The following is a 26,797-nucleotide window of genomic DNA, read 5'->3' on the forward strand; positions in this document are numbered from 1 at the left end:
TACGGCACTTGCAGAAAGCTCCACAGGGAGGCAGAGCTCATCTCCTGCTCCCTGCGCTGGGCTCTTGTTACCACACTGCCCTGCCAGATCCGCCAATCTCACCTCTTCCGTGGGTGAAAACCTCACTCGCACGTTGCATCGCTGCCCTGGAGCAAGGGTTCCAGCCGAGGGCAGCACCTCAAAGACACAGGGCTTGGACTGCAACTGCTGGAGCAGCTTCTGACGCGTGCTCGCTGGCAAGTGTTTGTCCACCTGAGCACAAAACACAGTTGTGTGAGGTCTCCTTGGTCTGTGAGGACAGACCCTTGGCACCCACATCCAAACCAGCCATGGCCACCACTGGCCTAGAACTGGAGGGGAAACATGTAGGCAGGGCAGGCAGAGGGGGAGGCACTGTCCTCGGAGGAGAAGGAAGAATGGGTGAAGATGGCAGAGCAGTGAAGCATCAGCTAGTGAACAGGTCGAGGTGAACCAGCCTTCCTCTGTGCCCTCAAAAGCTTCCTAAACAAGGCGTAGCCCAAGTGCTCAGGCAGCCACAGGGGCAGAAAGTGCCAGAGAGGCAAAGAAAACCCAACCAAGAAGTCTGGTGTTACGTGCTGTCTGTGCTTTACCTTCTGAACAGGCTCATTCATGGTGATGAACCATTTACAGGGGACCTGGAGCTGATTGTGGAGCTGGATGGTTTCTTCCTGACACTGCCCACACTGGACAGCAGAGAACTCCAGTCTGTCCCGGGAGAGGCAGAGGGATGGCACAGCCATGGTGGCACGAAGGCGGACGTGAAATGTGGGGCCTCCTGCTACCTAGTGAAGGACAAAACATCCAGCTCAGAGCCCAGGTGACATCTGCTGCTCTCCCAGACCTCCTGCCTGCCCCGAAAGGTGGTGCAGGCATGTGGAGGTGAGGAAGCATCGAGGGGTACCTTGATGAGCAGGAGCACATCCACCTCTCCCAGTGGCAGGTTGGCGCTCTGTGGATCAAAGCGCACTTGGAATGTTTCCGTCTCGCAGCAGGGCAGGTGCTTCGCATGGTCCAGCTCCACGCTGAAACCTTGAACAGATGGAGATAAAGCAGCTGAGATACACAAGCAACATGAGATGTGTCACAAGCACGTGAAGGCCATCTGGGTGTCTGGCCAGCAGCTCTGTGAAGGACCCCTTTGCATCTCTGGAGGAGCCTGCCACTCTTTCTCCCTTGTCACTGCACAAGGACAAAGGGTTTTCACAGCCAGAGTCCAAGGCCCACACGGTAAAAAGGAAATGTATCAGCTGAGAAGCTCCAGCAATTCCTTCATCAGGCATCCCAGGGGAGGATGCACAGACCTCTCCAAAGGAGAATTCCCAACTGAGATTCCTCCATGCTGTGGTGCTCCCTGGAAAACAGCTTAGAGGAGACACCTGACCACCCTTCAAACACAGCGAGTCACCATGTGATGGGGGCCTGTTTCAGGAGCCTATTTCGATACAACAGAGGACCCCACAGGCTGTTTTCTCAACAAAGGCTGAACAGAAGTGCTGCGACATTATGAACTCCAAACAAAGCACTTCCAAACCACGGAGGGTCCATCTGTTTGCAACACAAGCCCACAGAGTGCACAAAGAAACTCAGATGATGCTCACGGTAGCCAAGAGCAGAAGATACTGAGAGGTGACCAAGGTGATCAGCCCATCCAGCCCCTGCAACGAAGTGTGAGGGCAGCCACAGGCAGGCCAGGTCTCTGAGCACTGCTGGCCAGGAGAACTCAGGCTCTAAAGCACCAGGCAGAGGGTCCCCAGGAGGAAAAAAACCTACACAAACAAGCACTTAAAACCCGCCCCATGTCCAGTGGCTGAAGGTAATCTGTCAGAGACAGCTCCTTCAAGTGCACACAAAGTCTCTCCAGCCCTGGTTACCTGTGTCACGCAGGACCTGTCCATCAGCATGGAAGGACACAGGGAACCGCCCGGTGTTGGTGATCTTCACCATGTGCGTGCAGACGCTACAGAGAATGACATAGCCAAAGTCCAGGATGTACTCGGGCAGCTCAGCTCTGAAAGGAGGAACAAGGACAGCCTGGCTACATTTCCAAGGAAGATGCAAATAAAGTGGATAGTTTTGTATCCGCCGTTGTAAAAACTCAATTCAAGCCTGTGAAACCCAAGGCCTGACCACCTGGTAATAAGGCTTTGGTGAGTCACAGGGAATGTGGGTCCCAGGTTTCATCAGCTACCAATGGGACCTCAAAATAAAATTAGTTTAAAATGGACACTGGTCACAGCTCCTCTGCTATGAAAAGCCACAGTAGGTAAGTCCACTGGGCGTCCACTGGTCTCAGTGACACTGCTAAGCCTGGTGCACAGCCCAAGCCTGAAATTACTTCAGGACTTTGTAACAAGATTTGCCTGCACAGGAAATCTTCACTGCTCTGCAGCCAGATCTGCCCCCAGAGCAGCACCGGTAAATCAACACCTACAAGATTCACGGGAAGGGCCTTTTCCAGAGCAATCCCACTCAGAAAAGCATCTAAATGATCTGGTTTGCAGACCAGCTTCTTCCTGAACTGAAGCCTACCGTGCCCGTGCCTCATCACGAAGGAGCAAAGGGAAGGGCCAAGTTACCTAGGTAAGCCCTGAAGTCCCACAAGCATCCAAGCCACCTGATTTAGGGTTTGTCAACCCATGTGATTCCCTGCTCTTTGTGCTTAGTGTGGTCTGTTAGTTGGAACAAAGACACCAGCTTTGAGTCGCCTCTTCCAGAGCTGCTCAGCAGGGATGGCATCTGGGCTGTCAGGAAGGGCTTGATGGTCTGCACTGGGCCCCCTCAGCTCTAAGAACAGAACCCAGCATCTGTGGGGAGTTGAGCACCTCCAAAGCTCAGGGTGGCACTGTGGACGTGAGGACACTCAGCTGCTCACTGTTCAAATGTCAAAGCCATCAGGATCAGACCCTTTCTGAAGTCCCCAGCTACTCCCAGCTCTGCAGACACAAAGAGCTCTCAGGAGCAGGGGTGCACTGCTGGGTGTTACCCTTGGGGCATCTGGACATAGGGTACAGGAGTCCCTACTAACCTGAGAAGCCTCCGACGAGCATGTTGGTCAAAGGCAGCGGCCTCCAGAGGACCAGAGGAAAGAGCTTTTTGCTGCTCCAGGGCGTGTTTCTCTATCAGCACCTGCTCCATCTCCATCTGCAGACGAGTGTCCAGCTGAGGAAAGGCAAGACAAGGGCTGGTTAACAAAGGTCCTTCCCAAGGCACAGGCTTGTCTCTGAAAGAGGACCCACCCTGCTCTTGTCAAGACGGGTGATGGGGTCCTCCTGTCTCATTGCTCAGTGTCTGTGACACCTCCTGCTCTCTTAGTCAGGACCTCATCTCAAGGGAAACGAACTCCAGCATCTTTGCCTGCCCAGTCACTGTTATGAAGGCTGACCTGTCCAGACAGACAGACAAAGTCAGGAACCTTCCAGAGCTCCAAGTATTTGCCTGCCCCCAGCTGCCACCAAAGCCTGGCTGGGACAAAAGCTCTCTTGAAAAGGGAATCGCAATAAAGCTGGTGCCCCTTGGGGATGAGCACTGACAGCACAGTCCCAGCCAGCCAGGCTGCTGCTATTAAGCCCCGTAAACCTGGCAGGGCTTGGGTGGCGAGCAACCAACACCCCAGTGATGACCTACATGCCCATCACAAAGTACCAGAAATGCAATCACTCGAGCATGGTCTTCAGGATCTCCCTGGGGTAGTCAGGAAGCTCATGATCTACAGAAGGAACAGGTGAGCAGCCCCTGGGGCAACGCAGAGCTGATGCATGATCATGGCCAGGTGTGGGCAGGGAGGTCCCAAGTGCCAGCAGGGCATCAGGAAGCCTGAGCAGGGTGCAAGGGGATCAGATGACACAGGGACAGGGTGGCATGTGCCAAATGGGGCAGCAGCCATTCTCACCACAGTGCCAGAGTCGTCCATGGGTGGCTCTGCAGCCACAGCCTCCTTCAGAGCAACTGCTTCATCTCTCTGTCCATCTTTCTCCATCTTTTCTGTCACCTCCTTGAGGACCTTTTCGTATTTTTCATTTCCTGAAGGAAGAAAACATCCACAAATAGCAGCATGGGCACAGCACCATTCCCAGTGAAGCTGGGAAGCCCCACTTTCCCCGATGCTGGCCTCTCCCAGAAACACACTCTTCACACAATGTATGGAAAGTGAATGCTGCTTTTCCTCTATCAATCCTGATGTTCCCTCCCACCCATCTTCCTCCCCACAGGAACATCTCATCCCCTACAACATGATGCAAATCCATCCCTGCCCAAATCCCTGCCAGCCTGTATTACAGCTTTCCCAAGCACTTCTGTCTAGCCATCATCTCTCCAGGCCTCCGACAGATACGCTGGCAAGCTCTGCATGATGGTTCCCGGGGCGAAGCCCACAGGGGCTTCTAGAAACTCAGGAAGCAACCAGAGGGTTGAGTGTTGGTCTGACAGCCCTGAAACCTCCAGCCTCGGTGGAGGTGGGTGTGAGCTGCCCTGTGGGTGTACGACATGGGGGAAAAGCCAGGGGACCTTCCTGGGGAGCAGACAGGCAGTGCTCACCTTTGATGTTCCTGGGCAGGTTCAAGCAGATCCTGGGAAAGATCCCCTCTCCTTTCAGGGAAATTTCTTGTGGCTCCAGGTGACCCACTCGGATCTGGAAAGTCCTGCAGAAGACTCCAGGCACTCCCGGCAGGTAACAGACTTTCAGCACTTGCTCCTTGCCAGGTTCAATGTAACACTGCAGAGCGTGAGAGAAGAGGGAGGGAATGCACCAAATAGGGTTTGGGGAGGGATGGTTCAGACAATAGACCCAGTGAGAAGAGGAGATGGGTTCCCTTATAGAAGAAAATGTCAGATAACATCACTTTCTAGCTTTCCGGTATCCAAAAGCTGAAGTCTCCTACCCCAGGATGCAGGATGTCCTTCAGAGGGCTTGTAGGGAGGCACTCCCACACGGCAGACCAACAGACTGCGCGTGGCTCAGCACGAGCACAGCTCTTCTCTGATGGTGTTTACCCTCTGCTAGCAAGAGCCAGACCGAGTAAATAAAAGCTCTTGTACCAGCCGCTATGGAAGACGAGTGCAGTGCCCACACTCTCAGCAGGGCTGGCAGCTTCTTTCACAGCACATCAGTGGCTCCCAGGCTGGTGTCGAGGGGCCTGGCCCCTTATTAATAATCCCAACCAAACATCTCCTGCCTGGGCGGTTACACCAAGGGTGCACAAGCCTTTCCAGACTCATGCTGACCTGAAAACAGACATCCCTGGAAACACAGGAGTAGAGACTAGGACGAGACCTAGGGAAGAAGGTGTTGCCGGGAAGGGCACCTCTTCTCCGGGCTTCCAGAAGGTCTGTCCAAGCCCCGGGCTGGGCTCACACCAGCCGGGTTGAGAGCATATGCAAGCAGACAGCAACACGGCTCCGGGTGACAGGACACAGCTGCAGCTTTCCCTGGCTCACGCTCTGCACGCAGGGCTGGACCCTCGGCTCCCCGCTCCCCTCCCCGCTGCAGGGACAAGCTGCTGAGTGGGACAGATCCTGCCACTCGGTTCCCTGAGCCCTTACTCCAGCCCACAACACAGCGCAGCGAGAGCGAGCCCCGCCGAGCTGCCAGCACCGATGGTGCTGTTACATCGCTGACTGCGCGGGCCCAGGCAGAGCTGTGTTTGTAGGAGCTCGCGGGAAGAGGGTGTCCGTGTGTCCTCCCTTGTGGGGGCCAGCGTGAGGAGGTGTGAAAGCCATTTGGCTTCCCCTTCCCGTTGCAACAGAGGGACATAGCTAGGATGGCTGCTCCAGCCCAGACATCCACGCCGGACTGAAGCTGGGCTGGCGGGATGCTGCAAACTCCTCCCCGCCCTGTTCCAGCCCTGCTGCTTCCTGGCCCCCTCGCTGCCCCACAAAGCTGCCGCAGAGCAGTGAGGCTGGAGGAGGGAGGGAGCGGTACTGGGGCTGTCAGGATTTCTGGCAAAAGAGCTTCATGCCCGAGCAAGGAAGCGTTTAGGTCTCGCCTGGCTAGTGCTGGCAGAGGGCAGGCAGTGTTGGTTACAGGCAGGAGCAAATCCCATCCATCACACAGCCCCGTGAGGTGACCCTCAACAGGGCCTGAACCTTCCGGCTCCGGTGCCAGCACCAGCAGAGCGCTCAGCAGCTGGGGCCCAGGGAGGCACCGGAGCAGTCGAGCCTCCCGCTGGCAGTTGCTGTGTGACGGCAGGGCCACCCGCCAGCAGAGGCCATTAAGGGAGTCGATTAGGACTGTGCCCACTTGGCCTACTCTGCCCCCAGCAGCCATTGCTTACAGCCCTGCCTCTCTCCTGGCGGCTTTTGTGGGGTTTGGTTGGTTTTCCTTTTGTTTTCTCCCTTTTTCCGCTACAACCCTCTCCTGGGCAGCCTGACACAGGGCCAGGGTTAATCATTTGTACCACCTCCGTACTCACCGCGCTGGGCACGACCAGGGGCACGCCGGGCAGAGGGCTCTCTGCGGTGGCTGCGCTAGGGTTTGGCACCACGTAGGTGAATCCCACCTTCCCGCTGTTCTGCAGGGTGACCTCCGCTTCGGTGACTTTGTTAAACATCTAAAGAGAGGACGGAGGAGTGGGAGGCTGAAGACACGGCCTGATACTGGGGATCTCCTGCTTTCATTGGGGTGAGAGCGAATGAACACAACACAGGAGAGAAGCAGAGACTGAGGAGGTTCAGGCACTTGACTCTCCCTGGTTGACATGGGGAACCCACAGCCACAGGGGGCCTCTGAGCCCTACACAGGAACAAACACTTCTGGCAGCATGCAGAGGGGCAATGCCAACCCCATGAAGATCAGTAAAAAGGAACCAAAGAGGATACAAGTTCTCTGCCCTTTAAGGTGTCATCTGACGCCCACCTGAACCAAAGGAGGTGGCATCAAGACACTGCAGAAGAAAAGGCACCCACATACAAGTACTTGCGGAGCTTGCAGCGACAGCAAAAGGGGAGACAGTGCAACACATGCATGGGCCAACAGCTGGAAACATCCGGGGGGTTGTAACTGAAGAGAAGTGGGGACTATTCTGGGACACGCTCTCCAGCTACAGTGACTGGGAAGCCCAAGTTAACTTCCTCCCTGGTTCATTCTGTTGATTAATCAAAAGCATTGAAAGAAAGCATCTCCTGGGACCTCAGGCTTTAGGAGTGGATCAGCAGATGAATGCCTCTGGGCACGTCCCTCTGGAGATCACCCCTGGGATCCTGCCTGCCTCATGAAGCAGCATTAGTTACCTTGAAGAGGAGCAATTCCCAGCTTTGGGGAGGGTGGAGATAGCCATTAAAAACCAGCTTGGAGGAAGGACGTACCACTCAAAGGTTGTACTTCCAAGGCACAGAGCCAAAACAAAAAAGAAGCTGGGAAGGGGAAGTGAGCCCTAGGCCTAGGTGGGCAGCAATCCGCCAGTGATGGTCTCAAGACCAGGACCTTGGCCAAGAGAAGCGCGCAGTACCTGCAGCCCGCAGTCAATCTCTGCGGTGTCTAGGAGGTAGTTGATGACCGAAGCCTCCCCGCTCAGCGCCACCTTGTAGGTCGGGCCTCCCTCCACCCTGCACAGCGCCATGACACGGGCAACGATGTTTGCGTGGCCGAAGAAGGTGAATGTGACCCGCTGGCTCTCGCCTGGCTGCAGCACGCCGTACAGCGGCAGGATGTCGAACACCTGGAGGGAGGGGAGGAGAGATCGAGATGTCGAGCATGGAAATTGATGCGGAAGAGCAGCCACAGCTTGGAGCAAAGTACAGACATGGCTGGAAGGGCCTCTTCCTCAACACAGGCAAAATCATCCGAACCTCATCCTGCATCCGTTCCACTTACCAGTGGAGGGACCATGGGAACAATCTTCTCCCATACTCCCTAATTAATACACTACATTAAAGTAATTTGGGACGTCTCCTGGCAGCAAGAAATTCTCTCCACTGCAGAACTTGCCTTTAAAACCACCTTTTACTGCCTTTAGAAAACCATGAGATTCGGAGGTGAGAGCCCCTGGGGCCAGGGGCAGGACTGCAGCCCACCTCATCTGACTCCTGATGCTTTTCACTCTCTCCCAGTTGCACGCTGCTCTCTCTCAAGACGCTACAGCAAAGCTACTGCAGAAATTTCCCGTCAACCACTTGATTAGTAGCAAGATGAACAACGCCCTCCGCAGCTGCTGCGCAGGTGACACCCTCGGTCAGCCCCACGACATGTCCCGCGTGGCCTCTCCAACGACCAGTTGCTTCAGCGGTGCTGTGCAAGGTGCTTGGAGGGCTGTGAGGCTGTTCCGTGAGCGGCGCTGAGGGCCACCAGTGGGAGTGGCGGCTACATAACTGCTTGCCACACTGGAAACACGGAAGCAATACAGATTCCCACTTACCTCCTCCATTCCCAAGGGCAGGGGCTCTGCCTCCACCAACGGCATCAGTTTCTTGATCCCCACCAGGCTCTGAGGCTCCGCAGCACCTGATGGCAGCATCTGGAAAACAAGCGTCATGGGCTGTAGCATGCAGCTGGCTGGTCTGGGTGAGACCTCTCTGCTGCAAGCTCCACCACCTCATCAAGCCAGGAGCAGCTGAGATGGGACCTGGGTGCAAATCAAGTACGGGTCTGTCCATGCCATCAGCTGGGTATGGGTCAAGTCCACCCACAGATGACACACGGGCTCCATCTGCGCTTCCTACGCACAAGCTGCACGAGGAAGCTGGAGGCACCCAGCACTCAGTCCTGGCAAAGACCTCAAGGCCATTTTGCACCCTCACGCCAGCCCAGCTTTGGTCACTCCTGCCCAAGGACACACTGAGAATCCCCCACGTGGACAGGTCAGGTTCTCCACGACAAACACAGGAACACAGCTGCAAGGGAGAAGTATCAAAATCAGGAAAATAAGTCCTTGGCACAACCATCCAATTTCAGATAGTGCTTAAGTTTCATCTCGCACACTCATTGCTGCTGGAGGGCTGAGGATCTCCCCTGGGTCATTCTTCTCGAACGACACCTTCCTGAAGAAGGCAGCCAAGATGTTTTTCTGTCTTGCAGCAGCTGAGAGCTGGTGTTTAACCTCAGAGATGTCATTTTGCAAAAGCAACCTTGTTCCTGGGCTTCTGAGCCCTATTTATAAACGAGGGCTTTGTGATGGCTCTTGAAGTTTAAGAACCCCTGCTTCAAGAAGTGCTTTGGGCTGGGGCCTTGACATCGGCAGAATCTGCAAGAATATTTACGGGACTTCCTTAGACCTAATCAGAGGCTACATCTCCCCAGCAGATAAAACACTGGGGAGGGCTGAGATTTCTCATGCTTCAATGCTCTTTCTGTCGTCTCCACATTTTCCAACCCAACAAAGCTTTGCCAAGTGCGTATTCCCAAAGATGCTACCCCACATCTTTCCTAGGCCTATGGTCTCCCACCACCCCAGAGGTGTTGTGTGGATATTGCCTTGATGCAGTGACACAAGCAGATGAAGCTGCAATCCAGATGCATCCCTTGAAAGAATTCTGGATCCCACTAAGCCATATCCACTTGAATTTCCCTGGTTTATTTGTGCACATCTGGCAACAAAGCAGGAAATCAAGATGATTTCATACTTCTATCTGAAAACATTCAGCCACACTATTCTTGATGCTTACAGGGTATCATTTCTCCTATGTCAGAAAAAACGTGCAGAGCTATAACGTCAAAATGACTGATATTTGGATGTAAGCAGGTACAACCCCTCTGCTTGAACTTAGTGCCGACACTGGCACTTTCAGAACCTCCTGTGCTTTCTTACATCCTTTTTTATTGCCCCAGGAGCAGCCTCTGCCCCACACGATGCAGAACAAGGTGGCAGTACTTGGCACAGCTTGATACAGGAAGGAAACTGGAAGCCTTCACATCACAACACAGATAAAAGCCTCATTTTACATGGTAAAAAAAAAAAAAAAAAAAAACAACAACAAACCACCCTGAAAAAAAATCCCAAACTCAACATAGGTCAGTAGGATCTGACTGGGCTTCTCCAAGCAAAACTACTCCATTTCTCCCTCCCTAGCAGCCCCGTGTCCAGCTGCTGGCCCTGCTGCCCAGCCCGCTCTCAGGGTACGCAACAGCGGGGCAGCAGAAAGGGAGGTTGGCACGAGCACGTCTTGTCAGTGGAAGCTGGGGAGGCAACGCAAGCGGCAGGTGTACAGGAAAACGTACCTTCGCTTCTGGGGAGTGGTCTGCATCTGCTGGCTCTCGGGCAGGATCCCCCACTGCTCCCAGGGCTTTGGCTGGCTCCTCCACACCTCCACCATTGGAGCTGCTCTCTGCAGACGCTGAGCGCTCTGACCAGGCTCTCTCCTCCTTCGGTGGTTGGGGTTTGACGAAAAATTTAGGTGTTGGAGGACTGAACCTGGAAAATAATGTCATTTTGATCACGGACTTGCAGTGGGAGGGAGGGGAGCCTGCACAGACCCCCCAGCAGGATGGGGCTCCTGGGCGGGCACTGGTGGTGTGAGCTCAGCAATGGGTCTGACCCAGCAGAAACCAGCATGGAGCAGGTCAACGCTTGGGGCTGCCCAGGGATGACGCTGGTATAGCGGTGGTGCAGGCAGCTGGTTGCAAGGAGAAATGGAAGAGGACAGCGGTGAACACCTTGTGGAGAGGTAAAAAACACAGCAGGAAAGGAAGAGACACTCAAACCGTGCAAAAAGCTGAGACAGAGACCCAAAGGGGCAGATCCGGACAGCGATGAGCTAGTGCAGAGCCACCAGTGCCCTCCTGAAAGCACCCACGGCCATGGACTGGGCCTCCCCCGCCCAGCAGGCCAAAGCGACAGATTCTGCAGCTCTCCTCGGCATTTATCCTGAATATTGCCCCTGACAACGACCCGCAGCTTCAGGTCGGTACCAGCAAGCGGATCCCCGTGGCTTTCTCCAAGCACCATCCGGCAGGAGCAGGGATGGAGCCCGCAGCCCACTGTGCCCCAACCCTGACAGAGCCCAGCACTGCCCAGGGGCGCCCACAGAGCCCCGCACGGGACACCCTCGCACACACAAGGCAACGTGGAAAGACACATTGAGCAGCTCCAGGCAGAGACTCACAGTGAAACAGCCCGTTGACCCCTGATGAGCACCAAAGCAGCAGCGATCAGCACTTTGGGGAAGGAAGCTCTGGTCAGTTTTAACCCATACATGATGACAAGATGTAGCTCCCTGCTGGGCTGCAGGTATTCCCTGGTCACAAAACAACAGCTCTAACTGCACCTCGAGCTAAAAGGGCAGCAGCTCTGCTGAAATTAGGTTATAGCCCATGTGGCACTTGCCGATGGCGCAATTCCCTCCCCAGCAGTTTCTAAACACAAACCATTTGAGGACCAATGTGGCAAATGATTCAAGCAAAGCAGTTCAAACTCAGCTCTGTTCCTTCCTAAAACAAGCTGTTCATAGCCTGCCCAACATCTGCCAGTAAAAGTAAATGGTTTCACATTTTCAAACATTCCCAGGTGACTCAGGTTACATTCCCTGGTGCACATCACAGCAGGCACTCACAGTAACTCTGTTTGTATTTCTAACGCCAAATGGATGGACACACTCGAACCTTGCCTGCCTGGCACCGTGCCTATCTGCAAGTGTTCCCCCCCCAGCCAAACAAGGCAGATGTTCTACAGCAACCTGGCTGCTTCATTCCCAGCTGGGAATTCGGTGCCTTCAATGATGTGCTCCCAAATGAGGATTTCTCTTTAGCTTTGTAGCTAATTATTTAAGGCTGGTTTTCATGTTTGGATTAGAGGCTCTGCTCTTCCTAACCTGAGAGGTCCCACCTGACTTGTCCTTCCTGCAGCTGCACACAAGAACAAGGCTTGGCCCAGCTGAGCTCCTCTGCAGCCTTCCCTGTGCCTGCTGCTGGGACCCCCCAGGGGACCCCGAGCAAGACCTCGGCACCGTCCCCGTGGAAAATCAAAGCAGGACTGGAGGGGACGAAGGCGTTCGCTTGCCCCTGCAGAGCGTCGCCTGTCTCCTGGGCAGCTACAAGGTCAGCAGAACAGCAGTTCTTCACGCTGTGGCTGTTTTCAGGGATGAAGAGATGGGCCAGCTGGATGGGAGAGGATTTTTTTTTTTTAAACATTTAACAGAGTTCATCACAGCATGGAGAGGCTCCTCACCTAGAGCACGGGGAGCTGGGGCTGCGGGCAAAGAAACGATTTGGGAACCAAAACACTGGCTTTGGCCACTTGGCTTTGAGAGGAGCAGCAAGCATCGCTTCTGCTCCACACTGGGATAGTCTCCTGCCTCCTCAGTGATACAACAGGAAAACAGAGCACTGGCACATGCCGGGCAGATCCCACCCTTTCTGAAAAAGACATTTGTGATGATGTTTTGGGAAACAATCTCCCTGACTGGTGCTCTCCTTGTCTGCCTTAAACCAGCCAGTAAGCAGCAAGGGATCTGAAATCCACCCAAACCCCACACTGTCCAGCCACCACCCCAATACCAGCCTCTCGAGGGGAAAGAGCGGCTGTACAGAAGGACAAGCATCAGTTTCGCTGTCTTGTGAGTGTCCAGCCTTACGCAGGACAAAATCCCTGTTCTCTGCAAGGGTTTTTGCTGCAAATCCCTGTCTCGGCAGCAGCCAGCTCAGGGCTGATGATGGCACCGGCAGGAAAGCTGGGCTTTCCATCACCTCTGCACTAGGAGGCTCCTTGGACTAGAAGGAATCAGCACAAAACTCCCCAGTGCACATTTACACCCCAAAACATGTGACCATTTGGCACCTGGACTCAAATTTGGCTTGAGCCTCTTCTCCTAAGAGTTTACAGATTTCTCAGCCACCCTGTGAAGACAGGGATGCACCAGGAAAGAGCACAGCGCTCCTACAGATGGCACTCTTGGGCAGGACAATGCCAGTGCGTTCGGATGAATTTCCCCCTAGGGAAAGCTGTTTGGTGCACAGCTTGCAGGAAGCAGGAAAAGAATGACGGCTGAGAAACAGCTGGAGAAGTTAGAGAGAAGAGAGGTCTGGAAAATTATGTCACCTTACTCATTCATCATTGCCACATGCAGTGACAGCAGGACAGCAAACCAGCAGGAGTAAACAGCCCATCCTGCCACCCAGATTTCATCCAATGGCTTCCCTGCTCAGTGCTCCACCAAAAAGATGAGCGGAAGCAACAGCAGCAGTTCCCCAGTTGATACTCTCGCTCTGCCTCAGCCAGGCTACGACAACGAGCAGCTCCCACAAACACCACCACCGCAAAAATCCACATTTTGTCTCAAAGAGTAAAGCTCTGCAGAGGTGGGCCTGGAGCTGCAGCCTCCTGCCCAGAGGGAATTAAAGCACCAGCCATCCAAGCAGCACAGGCGGAACGGCATTTCTAGGGAGAAGGACGCTGTTGGCAGTGCAAGCGCACCTCGGGTTCCCGCTGCGTCCTTGGGCAATGAAGATGGTCAGAAAGCAACGAGAGAAGGCGGCTGCTCCCCAGGTTTGTCAGCTGAACACCACTGGCAGAGCAAGAAGTCACCTGCCAGGGAGACAGCCAGCTGCCTGACGGCACCTTGGGTGGGATGCGCAGTGCTTTTCACCCAAGCAGCGCTTTCCCCTTTGCCTCCCCTACCCTCAATCTGCTCCTCCAACCCCCCAGGGGCTGCTCCCCAGTCCACTGAGGCAAATGACAGCTCTCAGGGTCTGTCACCCTTGTGCAAAGGAGGAGGCTGAGCCTCAGAAAACCCAAATGCAATAGTCAAAGCGATTCCCATGCGGCTGTTCTGGACTCCAACCTCCATTGCAATGGCCTGGGTAAAAGTCCTCCAGGCGCATGACAGCATAACCAGTGGTCAGAAGCTCTGGGGCAGCAGAAGCCGTCTCAACCGTGCAGTCATCAACCAGAAGGTGCCATGCCCAGGCCTGGGCAGGCTGGCTGACTTGCCAGCAAGCCAGCTGGGAAAAGAGCAGCACCATGCTGGAAGAGGCACAGAGATGGAGGGTGCATGGTGATGGTCACCATGCTGAAGGTGAAGGCGGAGAAGGAAGAAGCTTGCAGACATGTTACAAATAGGACATCATCACCCCCCAACCTCTGTCCTAATAAAGCACCACTGGGCCCCACCCAGTATCCAGGCTCACGTCTTTCATACAGACTTGCTGACAACATGTGCTCGCTTACGCCTGGCTCCAAACCCCTCCTTGGCAATCATTTTAGTTACTTTTCCGCCTGTCTGGGTGGAACAGGGAGCAAATTTCCGTCTCGCCCTCGCTTCAGCTCCCCACTGTCTCTGTTCACAAGTACACAGCCTCGCCATCAGCCGTTCAGGGCAGCCGGACTGCCACCTCAGAGGCGAAGCCTGCCTGGCACCCAGTCCTTGCTCCAAGATACTTCACCTCTGAGAAATAAGAGGCCACTTCTCTGTTACACCAAGCAAACCGCTTCCCTGCTGCTGCCAAACCACACACAGTCCTGCTCCTCCTTCCCTGCCCATCTCCCTCCACCTGCTTTTGCAGACTTTCCTTTCAGGGTCTGTTCTGGAAGGTGCCATGCATCAAGGGCCACGCTAAAGCCTGCTTGGTAAGACCTAGCTGTGCATGGGCTACCCGAGTGCCCAGGTCTTCTCCCCCAAGCCCTCCTCATAGCCACAGCTAATCTCCAGTTCCCAATAGGTCATCTCCTCTGAGCCAAATCCCAATTCCCTAAACAAAACTCTTTATTGATGATCTCTATTATTCATAATAGCAGCACTTCAAGGCACAATAGTTAACTTTGCTCGGTTTCCTGGGGCATTATGGAAAACCCATTTGCTACTGTAATTAAAATTGCCCAGACAACTTTTGTACTATGCAGAGAGGCCACAGCGGGAGGAACTGCTAGAAATGTGTTTATAGGTGTGCTCCAGCACGACTGCAAGATCGCTCTCAGGCTTGGAAACCACGGACTTACTCTGGATGGCCCTGGGGATTCCCAAGTATGTCCAGACAAGTGCTCCCACCAACATCTACAGCTGTACCTACAGCCGCAGCAGAACCTGCCCCTTCACTGTAAAACACTAAGTAGCTGTTTTGTGAACGTGACGTGCAATTCGACAGACAAAAACTCACTTCACCGAGGTGGCGCTTGCCTCAGGCCACAAAGGTCTGAGAAAGCAGCTTTCCACACCAGCTTTCCCTCTCAGGGAACCAGCACAGGGGCTACAGCAAAGCAGCAGCAAGAGACTGGGACAGCAGCACATCATTCTGGTGGCAGTGCCTGTGTAGGCTCTTAGCATGAGGTGACAACACACAGGGTCGGCAGGGAAGGACACGAGGTCATGCTCTATATCTGCGTGTCCAAGTGCCTAAGCACAGCTTTGTAGCTCCAGAAAAAGAGCAGGACTCTGGGTCATGGGCTATGTGAGAAGCGTTGGCAGTGTTTTACAGTCCCAGCTTGGCTGCAGAACGTTGTCTGCTTCCAAGAGTCACACCGGTGGAGATCAACTCTCCCCCGAGCATCTAGCCTGACCACAGCCCATAGGTGTTATTTCCACAAGGGAGAGTTGAAAGCGATTTGTCACATCCCAGGCAAACAGCCTTGGGCTTCGCAAGTTACAACCAGGAGATCAGGAAGAATTGCTTCAAGGAGAGAGCGAAGGTGCACGTACCTCATCTGCCTCACGTGGCCGTCTGGCAGGAACGACCAGTGGTACCGGACGAGAAGCGGGCTGCAGTTGGTCATCTCGACGTAACGCACATCTTCAGTGTCATTCAAGATGCAGCCAAAGTCCAGGGCCACAGTCTGGATACGGAGATTCGGGAAGCAGACTTCTCCCCAAACGGTGACCAGCTCCTCACAAGGATGCTCAAGGAACTTGATATTCAGAACCTTCTCCACTACCCAGATACTCAAGTCTTCTTCATAAGCAGGGTTAAACCTGATAGACAGATGAAGTTCCTCCCTTATCTCCAGCTTGATGGGCTGTAAGGAGATGAAGAGTATTAACCAGCAGGGTGATGAAGTCCCAGGGTCTGATAGCACAAAACACGCCAATGTTCAAAGTGTGACCCCCAGCTCAGGCTTCTCAGTTCATCTCTTATTTTCTGCACAGTGTGCGCCTGACCGCAAGCACCATGAGACTCTCGTCTGAGACTCTCTCAGGCTCACGTCACTGTGCTCTGCACTAATACAAGAGGGAAATAAATATTGTTCTACTGAGTTCTGGACCCACAGAAGCTATACACTAAATACACAACCAGATCAGCGCTCTGGCACGCCAGGGCCTTTTGCCCTGCCTCTAGAGGAACTCCTTCACCTCACAGCACAAGTGACACAGCGTCGCTGCCTCGCCCTTGCAGGGGCTACTCACTGGCACAGCACAGAAGTGGCGGCCATGCCCACAACAACACGTGTTTAGCAGAGTCCATGTCCAACAGCTTCTACTGACAGTGGGGCAGGTGCCAGGCAGCAGCTGGAGAAGCGTCCTCAGCCTTCCTGAAAGCAGGGCTGCCCTTGGAGAGCAAGCTGCTCTGGAGGTTATCTGAGGACGGCTGCTGGAGAGCTGGGATGGTTTCCAGCAGACACCTTTACCACATGGCTTGCCCAGACCTAGCTGTCTGTTCCCTTCTCATGTCTCAGAGCCAGGACGAATCTTCCCAATTCAGGTATATTTTGTTTCCTTCAGCAGCTCATTTCAAACCTGATTTAGTTCAGGCGAGTCTACTGCTGACTCTAAGGAATAAATTTGTCTGCTAGAGGACCTCCCCCCACAAACGCACCACCACGTTCCTCCCTCTGCAAACGCCCCCAGCAGGAAGGTCGGTGGCTGCTCACCTGAACGTCTGCAGGGAGGGGCTGCTGGTCCACCTCGCAGATTAAGAAGGGTTGCCCTAAGGCCAGGACAATGCTGAGCGGCAGGGAGGAGACGTTTTTTAAAGAGAGGCTTGTACTGAAGAGTCAGGACAACATTGGGTTGCTACAGAAACAGGAGACAAGGGAAAAATAACCTGAAGTGGCCATGGATCTCCTTCCCCTTCCGATGCATTTCAAAGTTTTCAACCTCAAAGGTGCATACATCTCTCTTTACTATTTTTATTAGTTTCTACCCTTCAAGAAGGTTCTTCTCTAAGTATATCGGATGTTTTTCATGTTCAGAAACCACAGCATCCCCCAGGGGACAGGGAAACAGTCTTGCATACAGACGAGGGAACAGGACGCTGAGAGGAGGCAGCTGCCTGAACAAGATCAAAACCAGAAAGTGAACCCAGACCGTTTGTCTCCAGTTTTGTATGCTCTCTTGGGCACAATGGCACAAGACGATCTTCACTCACAGACAGTCATTTCTTACAACCTTATCGGTTCTAGTAGCCTCACAAAAGCAGTGATGTTAGTCAGAGGAGAAAAGCAAGCAGGATTTGGCCCATAGTGGAGAGCCTGCAGTAGCCCAAGGTTAGCTTTGAACACTTCAAGGCACATACAGCCAGCTAGAAACCTCTACAGTCCGCTTGCAACGTGTCTCCTGCTGCCCCTGCTACAGCGACAAGGTGTCTGTAGCCTCAAAGCTAAGCTCAACCTAAGCTATTTCTTCCTGTTTATGCATTGCTCTGGGCTTCCTGCATGGTTTACATAAACTGAACAGTGTTTGGGAAACCAGTTCTGGATGTCCTGATATCAAACAGCTGCAGTGTCACAGCACTTGAAAAATCGGAGCGCGTGGCATCAAGCAGACCACAGGCAAGACATTAGGGGTGGCTGAGAAGCTTCTTATTAAAAGCTGAACTGCCTGCTCACAGGAATTCATGCTTCTCTGAAAGCCTGGGAACCAGAGAAGAGACCTGAAAACACAGGAACTAAATAATGAAATATCTTCTCTTTTTTGACACCTCATGGGAGAGGAAAAGATGATGCAGGAGTCAGGATCAGAAGACCAAAGGGCACCTGCTTTGCGTTGGTGTTATCATCACTGCAGCTGAAGGACATCTGCAGGTCCTTTGAAGAAAGTAAGGCTTGGGGAAATGCAAAGAGCTACCATCCATACCAACAGCAGAGAAGGCAAAGAGGGACAAGGGATGACAGTTTTGCCTCATCAGACTGAGGAGCTGACAGGAATCTCAGTCTGTCTCAGCTTCCCTACAGAATCGGTGTTAAGACATCACCGTGCCCCCGAGGATCCTCAAAAACCTCCCCTTTATACCAAGTACAGAAACTGGTGGCTCTCTAGAAGTGGCCATGATCCCCGCCATGATCTCTGAGCAGCTGTAATCTCAGTTTTACTTTGGTGAAGTTAAGAAAACCAGTCCCATCTCTAAAAACAACCTCACTTACTTTACAAAGCACCTCAGAAAGGGCAGGAGGGGGTTTAGCATCTCTCAGCTGCAGCGATCTGCTCTCCCACCTGCAGCCCCAGCATTCGAGGTAGCTGTGCAAAGCCCACGCTGTTCTTGTGGGTCCCCACACATCATCTCACCCCGTGCCCTTGGCTCAGCAGCTCAATTCTGTTTCCACATCAAGAAGGGCAGAACAGAGCTACTGAGACTGTCCCCGACCCCAGAGGAGCAAAATGACGATCTCAGGGCTAACGGCAAAAGCTTCATCCCGCTCAAACCAACAGCCAAAGCCCCATGGACTTGGAGAAGCTGCTTAACTTCCTCCTTTGAACACCAGCACACACGCCCCACAGGCTTCCAGTCCTCAGCCATGCTACTGAATGCCAGGATGCAACCCAGAGACTTACCTTCTCCATCCGGAAGGCGATTTCTCTGGAGGACAGTTGCAGAACGGGAGCAACAAACTCACACGTGACATCCACTTGCATTATCTGTGCCTTCCCTGCCTCGCTCCCCACGACGGCGTGACACAGCAGTTGCTCCTTCACCACCTGCAGCAAGAGTCACGCATCACCCAGAGGGTCCAGAAAACACCCTGCATTTGCTGGCCACCCAGCCACGGGCCGTGTTACTGCCACACAGTTACAGTCCCTGGTCTCCTCAATTGCCCCCTTTTCTCTTTGTGCAGCGTCCTATTTATTCTGCCCTCAAACGCCCGTAATGCTACACCCCAACAGCCACAAACGGCACTCGCGAGTGACGTGTTGCCTACAGCTGTGATAACCCCTGCCCCAAAGGATTATTGGTTTGGTTTGTCCTGTTGCCAAGCATAAGGCTTACAGAAAGCTGTAGGAACTAATTAGAAAAAAGTCTGGAACTATATTAAGAGAAAGAGGTGACAGAAGGGCCAACGGCAGCAAACCCTCCTTGGAAGCCGAGTGGAAAGCATCCTTGGGAAAAAAAAATCAGTCCAATAGCCAGCCAGCCTTCAGGTAAAGGGATCACTCCTTCCTAGGACGTACTGCGCCCTCCTAGAGCCGGTTTTAAAAGAAGTCTCCCCAGGAAAGACTTGTCTTGCACTTTACATAAAAACCCTCTGCTTAAGTGGGATGCTTTTGCATTCAAGACTTTTTCCTGATTTCTCATGGTTTCACTTCCTCAAAGTCTTCCCTTCATTCCTCACTCTTCCCTCTGGTACAACACCACAACATAGCTCCTCCTCAGAGCCTACAGACTTCAAAATAATCTGTGTTGCATGTGCAATGCAGGGAGTTGGGCTTCTGGCCAACCTGCAGAGTATTAAGTTCTCAAGGCCTCAGGAAGGTGGAAAGTCTGCTCCCATGGTCTTGGCTTTGACTGCAGGAGCCAGGTAGCCACAGCTGAGCTCACAGATCCCCTTTTGGCCTTCCAGGCAAGACACCCTCACCAGTGCCCTGATCACTTTATTTTCTTTCTGGTACCTTTTTCCCCTCTTCAGCAAAACCTCTGGGCTCAGAACTGCACAGGGACAGTCCCATCGCAGGCACCCAGGGGAGTAATCAAGTCTGCCTCAAGCTACCCCTAAGGTAACTCTTTAAGACACCTTTCAAAACACCAGTATCAGCAGAAGCTTAATGCAGATTTATCTCACATTTGCTTAAACATCTGTGCCCAGTGGTCCTGAAGCCAGGGAATGCACACGAGGGTCAGCTGGCAGCTTCTCCGCAGAGCTGGGTTCCCCTGGGAAGAAGGGCACCCAGGGACCCTGCTGACATGTTCCCCTCTGAGCTGCCACCCGAGGGTGCTGCAAGACCCGACTGCCCTTGGGACACTGGGGCAGGCTCTTACGGAAATATTGTCAAAAGTCAAACTGTCAACTATAATGATCCCTGGGCACTGTTTCCCATGTGGACGAACGCCACTCCGATCATGAGAGCTGACACCCTGTGTTCGTTTTTCTCCTCCAGGACTCAGCGCTGGACAAGCCCTCTGCCCACGTTTGTCTACAGAGGAAAAATGATGCTGCTCCCAGACACTCCCTCCCTTCGCAGGTGGTTTTACTCACTGCTCCCCCAGATACATTACTTGGCAGTTTTTAATTTACTTTCTGCCTGTATTCATCGTCTCAGTGAACTTACTTTCTCTGCCCTCCTTTCCTGCCTCAGCACACAACACCTTGTAACCTGCCATTGGCCCCTGAAGCAGCAATACTTCCTTCAGCCCGCGTTCTGCTATCAGCAAATTGGGTTTATGGTAGCTATGGCAACACAAAAAAGCCTTAGCAACTGACAGTGGCCAGCAAGGAAAGCCACTGGGGCTGCCACGGTAACTTGTGGCCTTAAAACAGTTTCTTGAAAGCACTTGCTCATTTTCGCAGGCAAATGTCAAGGGGCCGCAGAAGAAGTCCCAGGGGAGGTGATCTGATGGGGAAGGGACAGCCCTCGTGGGGGACCTCACCTGGGGAGTGCTGGAGGAGCCTTCCAGCATCATCTCCACGGTCTTGCCCGGCATCAGCTCTGCCCTCAGCGGTCGAAGCTTAAACACAGGGCAGGCAGGCTGGGGCCTCTGGGAGGAGCTGCTGCCCTTGGCCTTACTGCTGGCAGGGGGGCGATCACGCTGGCGAAACGGGGCAAAACCTTCCGTTGTCCAGTAGAGCTGATGGGTGCATCGCCCTTTGTTCGTTATCTTGAAGCGGTAACGACAGGGATCCAGGCTAGGAGAGAAGCAGAGAGGGAAAACGTCACGGGAGCTGCTGTCTCCCAGCGGCTGCCCCGCTTCAGCACCCTGACGGCGTTCTCTGACGGCACGCTCAGCAATAAAATCACCTCCAAAAAGGCTGACCCAGATCAAAGCTTCAGCAAACGTCAGACCTTGGCTGCCCCTAAGTTTATCACCATCCAGCAGCTGGTCTCTCTGCCTACAGCAAGGAAAAGCTTCCTGAAGATCACCACCTCAGTTGCTGTGGACAGAGCATCACCAGCCTTTGGTGCTCAATAATCAGAGCATTTCTCCAAGGTGCTTCCTGCAGCTCTCACTGCATCGGATGCTCAGCTGGCCTTGTCCTGGCTGCACGGGGATGGAGGAACAGCTTCATTGCCATCTCACCTCCCCCTGGGGAGCTGCTGCCTCAGGTGGCTTCCTTTGAAGATGCTATTGGGAAGCTGCAGGGTGTATGGACTCATCTGGTGACCTGGGCACCACTGGCCTCGCTGGTGAGGCCCCTGCCCTGGCACCCATGTTAGCCCTCTCATCCCCCCACCCCTCAGGGAGCATCCAACTCTCATCGCCCCCAACACAGCACCCTTTGCCTGAACGGTGCAGCTGGTTTCGTGTTTTAGGAACACAAAAGCACTATGAGAACACACCATCAACAGAAGCTTCCCCAGTACGAACACAGCAGCAGGACCGGGTCTAGCTGCTGAGGGGGAATGAAGCAACAACAAGGGATGAATAACTGGAGCCGATATAAGCCAAAATGGATATTCAATGGAAATTGATTCCTTCAGATAGAGAAACACTAATTGCAGGCTAGTCTGGAGCAATTCTTTTACCCTCTATAAATCTGAGCACAGCCAGGAAATGTTTCTGGAACAGCGACTGGGGTTTTTTGAAAGGTACAGAATATGAGGCTGACAAAACGCCTGTCTGCCACAAGCAGCTAAATACAAACACAGAAGTGACAGCACAGAACAAACTAGTCTTTGAAACAGACTGGTAAAAATGATGTGTACCAGCTCAGTATGAAATGGTTTATGTTGCGGACAGCAACAGCTAAAAGTTTGGAGAAGCTTTGGGTAGATGCAGAATTTGTGGCTCTGGGAAAGCCCAACTTATCTGAGGTGTTACCTGGGTCCCATCTCAGCTCATCCAGTGGCAGCTCCACAGCCAACAGCGATGGCAACAACTCCAAACCCAGTATGCAGGCGAAGACATGAAGGGTGGCAGAAGACAATGGCACTGATCCCATTGACATTGTCCCCTCTGTTGTGTAGCAAATTTGTGGCTGCACAGAGCACAGCACCACCCTCCCTGCAACGTCCCTGCTTATGTGGATGGCTTGTGGGTGCATATTTAGCCCCCTCCCCAAATCTATCCTAAACGCTTAAGGTAGGATTAACCTCTCCTTTCTACCCCAAAATTTCAGTATCAGAGCACTGTGGACCCTCTTTGCAGCCAGGGAAAGGAACAGACACTGAGAAGACCATTCTTCTCATCCCAAGAGGTCTCCAACACAAGGCAAACAGCACTTTGAAAAGCCTTATTTTTCTCTCATTTATAAGAACGTGCGCAGTTTCAGACACAGGCATTAAGATCGGTGAATCCCCTCCTTCGAGCGAAGCTCTTTCAATTAACACTCCCAATTTATCCCACCCAACCTCAGCGGGCTTCTCCCCCTCTCCCTTTCAGAGCTGGTCCTGCAGCCACCTCACCTGCCTGTGCCTCGGGCTGCTGCTGCGGTGCAGGCAGCCAGGAAAGCCGGCAGGAGAAACGAGGGAAGGGCGACTGCGTCTGATAAAGAGCAGCCTGGCAGGGGAGCTGGGAAAGAGGAGTGAACTGAAGCATAATGCAGGGCAAAGAAATTCTGCTGCTCCTCCAGGACTGCTGGGCAGAAGGGAAACAAAACAGCACCATTCATTTAGCTGAGGGGTTGGTAACGAGCTACCCACCAAGGTTTGCTGTTGTGGCGAGATGCTACTCCATAGCGAATGGAAAAGCAAGCAATGCTATTGCAAAGGGAAATAGGTTTATACTTGTAATGTAGCATTTTCCAGCTGGAGGCTTCTGGGACCTGCTGTTTTCCTCCAAATCTTTATTTGGTAGAGTGAGAAAACAAATGGTTTATAACTAAAGACAATTCAGTGACAATTGAGCAACTGCTTTCCATCTGGATGGCTTTTGAGGGTATCTAAGAACTTTCAAGTGGCCATCAAATGTCTCTAAAGGAATCCCTGGGGCTTCAGTGAAACAGAGCCAGGACCTTGAGCACTAAAGAACCAGCCTGAAGGACTACAGCCAAACTCCTCCTTGCTGAGCCCACGGGAGAAGTGGGAGCTGAGAGATACCCTACCTGAAGTGCGGTCCCAAGTTGAGCTCCGGAGCAAATCGTTCGTCGGTGACAATCGTGGTGCCGATGCCAACAGCCCGGACAGGGATGACGTAGGTACAGCTGATCTCGATGTACAGGTTCACCTTGTCCTTGAACTTCTCAGTGTCGTCCAAGCTTGCTATGACAGCCACAGACAACTCTGCCTCGGAGGGGATCACTCCTTTACTGGGTTCAATCCTCCAGCATGAGCATTTGCCAGACTGTAAGACAGGGCAAACAGGATGGAAACCAGGGAGCCTGGGGGAGGGCAGGAAAAGGAAAGACCAAAGATACGAGGGTAAAAACCACAAAGGCTTAATTTTACCGTGTCTGGAAACAGCAGCTATGCAGGAGCTTATACAGCCTCTATTTTACCTTCCTTTAATAGACTCACTTCACTAACCCAGTTTTGCCCAACCCAAGGGATGCTCATCCTCAAAGAGTTATTCCCCCTCCAGCCTCTCTTTTGGAGTGTGCGACAAGAGAAGCTGCTTTCTCTCTCCTGGCTTCCCGACAACAGTGGCCGCGTTTGGAAAATCCAGCTCTAAGTGTTTACAGCAGGGCAGTAAAGTCATAAGCACAAAGAAAACTGCAAGAAGTGCCCTGTGGACACGGCCCCGGCTTCCCAAGCACTCTCCTCCTCGGGTTTCTCTTGGACCTCCCTCTACAAATGGGGCAATAAGGGTGCTGGACCCCCAGCCCATCTAAAACCACAGTCACAGGGAGCAAGCTTGCTCGCAGAAGAGAAGCTGCATGCAATGCACCTTGTCCAGCACGAAATGCACCAGGGCCTAGATGTACGCCTTCCAAGTGTCCATCACTGTGCTGATGGTACCTGCACCCCACAGTTCAGTGCTGGGTTTGGGACGACAGGCACTACTCACCTAAAACTCTGCAGTATTGTAACAGAAGGGGGCTTTCCTTTTTTTTTTTTTTTTTAATAGAAACCAACACTGTGCTTGGAGGCCTGACACAAGCCAAGCAAGGCTAGATCCAGGTGAAGTCCGCTTGAGTTTCCATCTGTCAGGCTGGCAGCACTGAGCTTTAACAGGACACCAGCCAGCCCGAGGGAGAGAAGCATCAGGAAACCAAGCAGCACTCCAACCAAAGTCATGGGAAGCATTTTAAATAACCCCCTCAGAACAACCTCTGTTAACAAGGGTAAGACAAGCTGGAGGCCAGGGAAGCAACAGCCCGGTGAGCACTCAGCGTCCCCGCAGTATGTGTAGGTGCCTGAGCTACGGCGTCTCCTTAGGCTGGCTGTGCCCAGCACGGAGAGCAGGTCAGGTCTGCACGCCTGCATCCCAGGATGGAGCACGCCAAAGGCATCAAAAGGATTCCAGGCGCTGGCAAAACTGATAAACCCAGCTCCATTTAATTTGTCCTCTAGAGCTGCAAAAGAAAGTCTTAGGTAAGAATGGGATGGAGGAAGGCAGTTGGCACAGGGTGAACACTCACTGACCACACAGGATCCCACCAACCCTCTTCTGCTGTTCCTGCATCCCACCCGTAGCTGATCGCCAGGCCTCGGAGGCAGCCACTGCGCTGCCATCGGCCCAGGGCCACCCAGCAAACACGTTCCTACCGAGCTGCTGGGCGGGAGGTTCTCACTGACATCAATGTACAACTCTTCCTCTGATTCAGGCTGAGACAGGGTAGCTCGCTTGAAAAGGAGACCTGACAGCTCTGCTCCAGAGGTGAAGCTGCAAGTCTGCTCTCTGACAAAGCTCATTTATCAAAGCTTGGCCACAAGCCGGGCAGTAAATTGTACCCAAGAAGCTATTACTGAGGAACAATGACAGGCTGTCTCGATGGAGCCAGACTCTGAATCTCCCAGAGTGGCCCAGCGCAGACCCAGCAGGCCCTGCAAGGCCAACAGCCCGCTCCAGAGGAGCACAATTTGCATCGTGTCCTCATTCTTTCAGGTAGCATTTGGTGTGGGTCCAAGGGGCAGCACAGGGCATCGCTGACCAGGAGACCTGCCAGGACCAAAAGGCTCTGCTGGGCTAGATTCACTCGGGTTTCTAGGTCAGCTTCTGCCTACACCCATCCAGGCTGTGTCCCAGAGACAAGAAATCTCTCAGAGTCACACTAAAAAAACTCCTCCACTTAGAAGACCACGCTCTAACTTCTGATAACATCCCTGCTACTTGTTTATCCTTGAATGCTCCGGAAAATGATGCAATAGCTGTATGCACTGGATAGGCAAAGATGGTGGCTATTTTTGCCCCTGTAGGGACTTACACTACTGGACATCAGAGTCCCTGAGTTCTAGGCAAGCGTTGGGATCAATCACTCAATCAAGAAGTTCAATGCTGAGATCGTTAGCTTCTCCCAGGCCAGATTTCATTGTGAAGAAGAGCTGCCAACATTTGGTTATAACCAGCGTGCATCTGAGAGACGGCTGGATGGCTGCCCTGAGGGACAACTGAGGAGCCACCACACTCAGTTCTCCGGAAGCTACTTCAGCACCAGTTAATTAAAGGGATCTGGTCGTTCCAGCCTTGCGCAAGTGAATGAGGAACCAGAACTCAACATTAAAAATGCAGCTGTGCTTTACCAAGGCCCAGTTCTAGCAAGACAGCATTCACACCTCGTCAGGCTGACCCATCGCTCCTCACAGAGGTTGCACATGAAGGGGAAATAAAGCCCCATCCTACCTCAGCTGTGCACAGAGCCTTGTCCCAGCTGTCCCAGCAGTCCCAAGGTGGGGGACCCCGTGTTCTTCATTTCAAAGCTACTCTTTATCACACAGGCTGCCAGTGACAGAAGACAGCCCAAAAGCACCCCAAGCCCCAGGAGGAGGGGGGAGATCAGAGCCCGAGGCTGGCTAGATGCTCTCACCAACAACCAGCCTCCTCCTGGCACCTCAGCACCAGCATCTCCCTGGCAAAAGCACAGGCACCACTTTGGTTTAGCCTCCGCCCCAGAGCACCATCAAGGGGATGTTCTACTGAAATCAAGAGACATGTCCTCTAAAGCCAGCAGAAAAGATAAAAATTGAAGCGTGGCACTGGCTGCCACTGACAGTGGAGCCTAATTTGTCACGCTTGGTTCAGCTAATAGACTGCCAAGTGAGGTGACAAGGCTTGTCTCCATTTGTGTCCCCTGCCCATAGCTCACCCCTCCAGATCCCATCTGCTCTCCCCATTGGGCTGGGGAGACCAGTGCCACCACTCTGCACATCAGGGTTCTCCAGCCAGGACACAGCTTGGCCGGCTGCGGCCAAGCACAACAGTTAATAACCAAAATCCTGCTGCTTTTCCTCTGGGAAAAGCACTTAGCAGAGTCACTCTTGCTTGCAGGAGTGTAATTCCCTTGAAGACTTCTACCCTTCTTCAGTTCAGCTGGCCAGTGGATGCAGCACAATACGACAAGTTTAGTTGCCCTAGACAAGCAGAATAACAATTTCTTCAATTACTGAAATACAGCAATTTTGAAAGGGCATGAAGTCGAGTAAGATACCTGACATAAGGAACAAACTCTTCCCCATGGCC

At 53.1% G+C, this 26,797-nt stretch overlaps 1 pseudogene; it reads right to left on the minus strand.

The window, feature by feature from the left end:
• LOC147412382 (axonemal central pair apparatus protein HYDIN-like) overlaps window positions 1-25,032 on the minus strand; it is a 64,992-nt pseudogene extending 39,960 nt beyond the window's left edge.
• Between the last annotated feature and the right edge of the window lie 1,765 nt (window positions 25,033-26,797).

The sequence above is a fragment of the Leptosomus discolor genome, unplaced genomic scaffold (genome assembly GCF_034619465.1).
Source record: "Leptosomus discolor isolate bLepDis1 unplaced genomic scaffold, bLepDis1.hap2 HAP2_SCAFFOLD_71, whole genome shotgun sequence".
In the NCBI taxonomy this organism is placed as follows: Eukaryota; Metazoa; Chordata; class Aves; order Leptosomiformes; family Leptosomidae; genus Leptosomus; species Leptosomus discolor.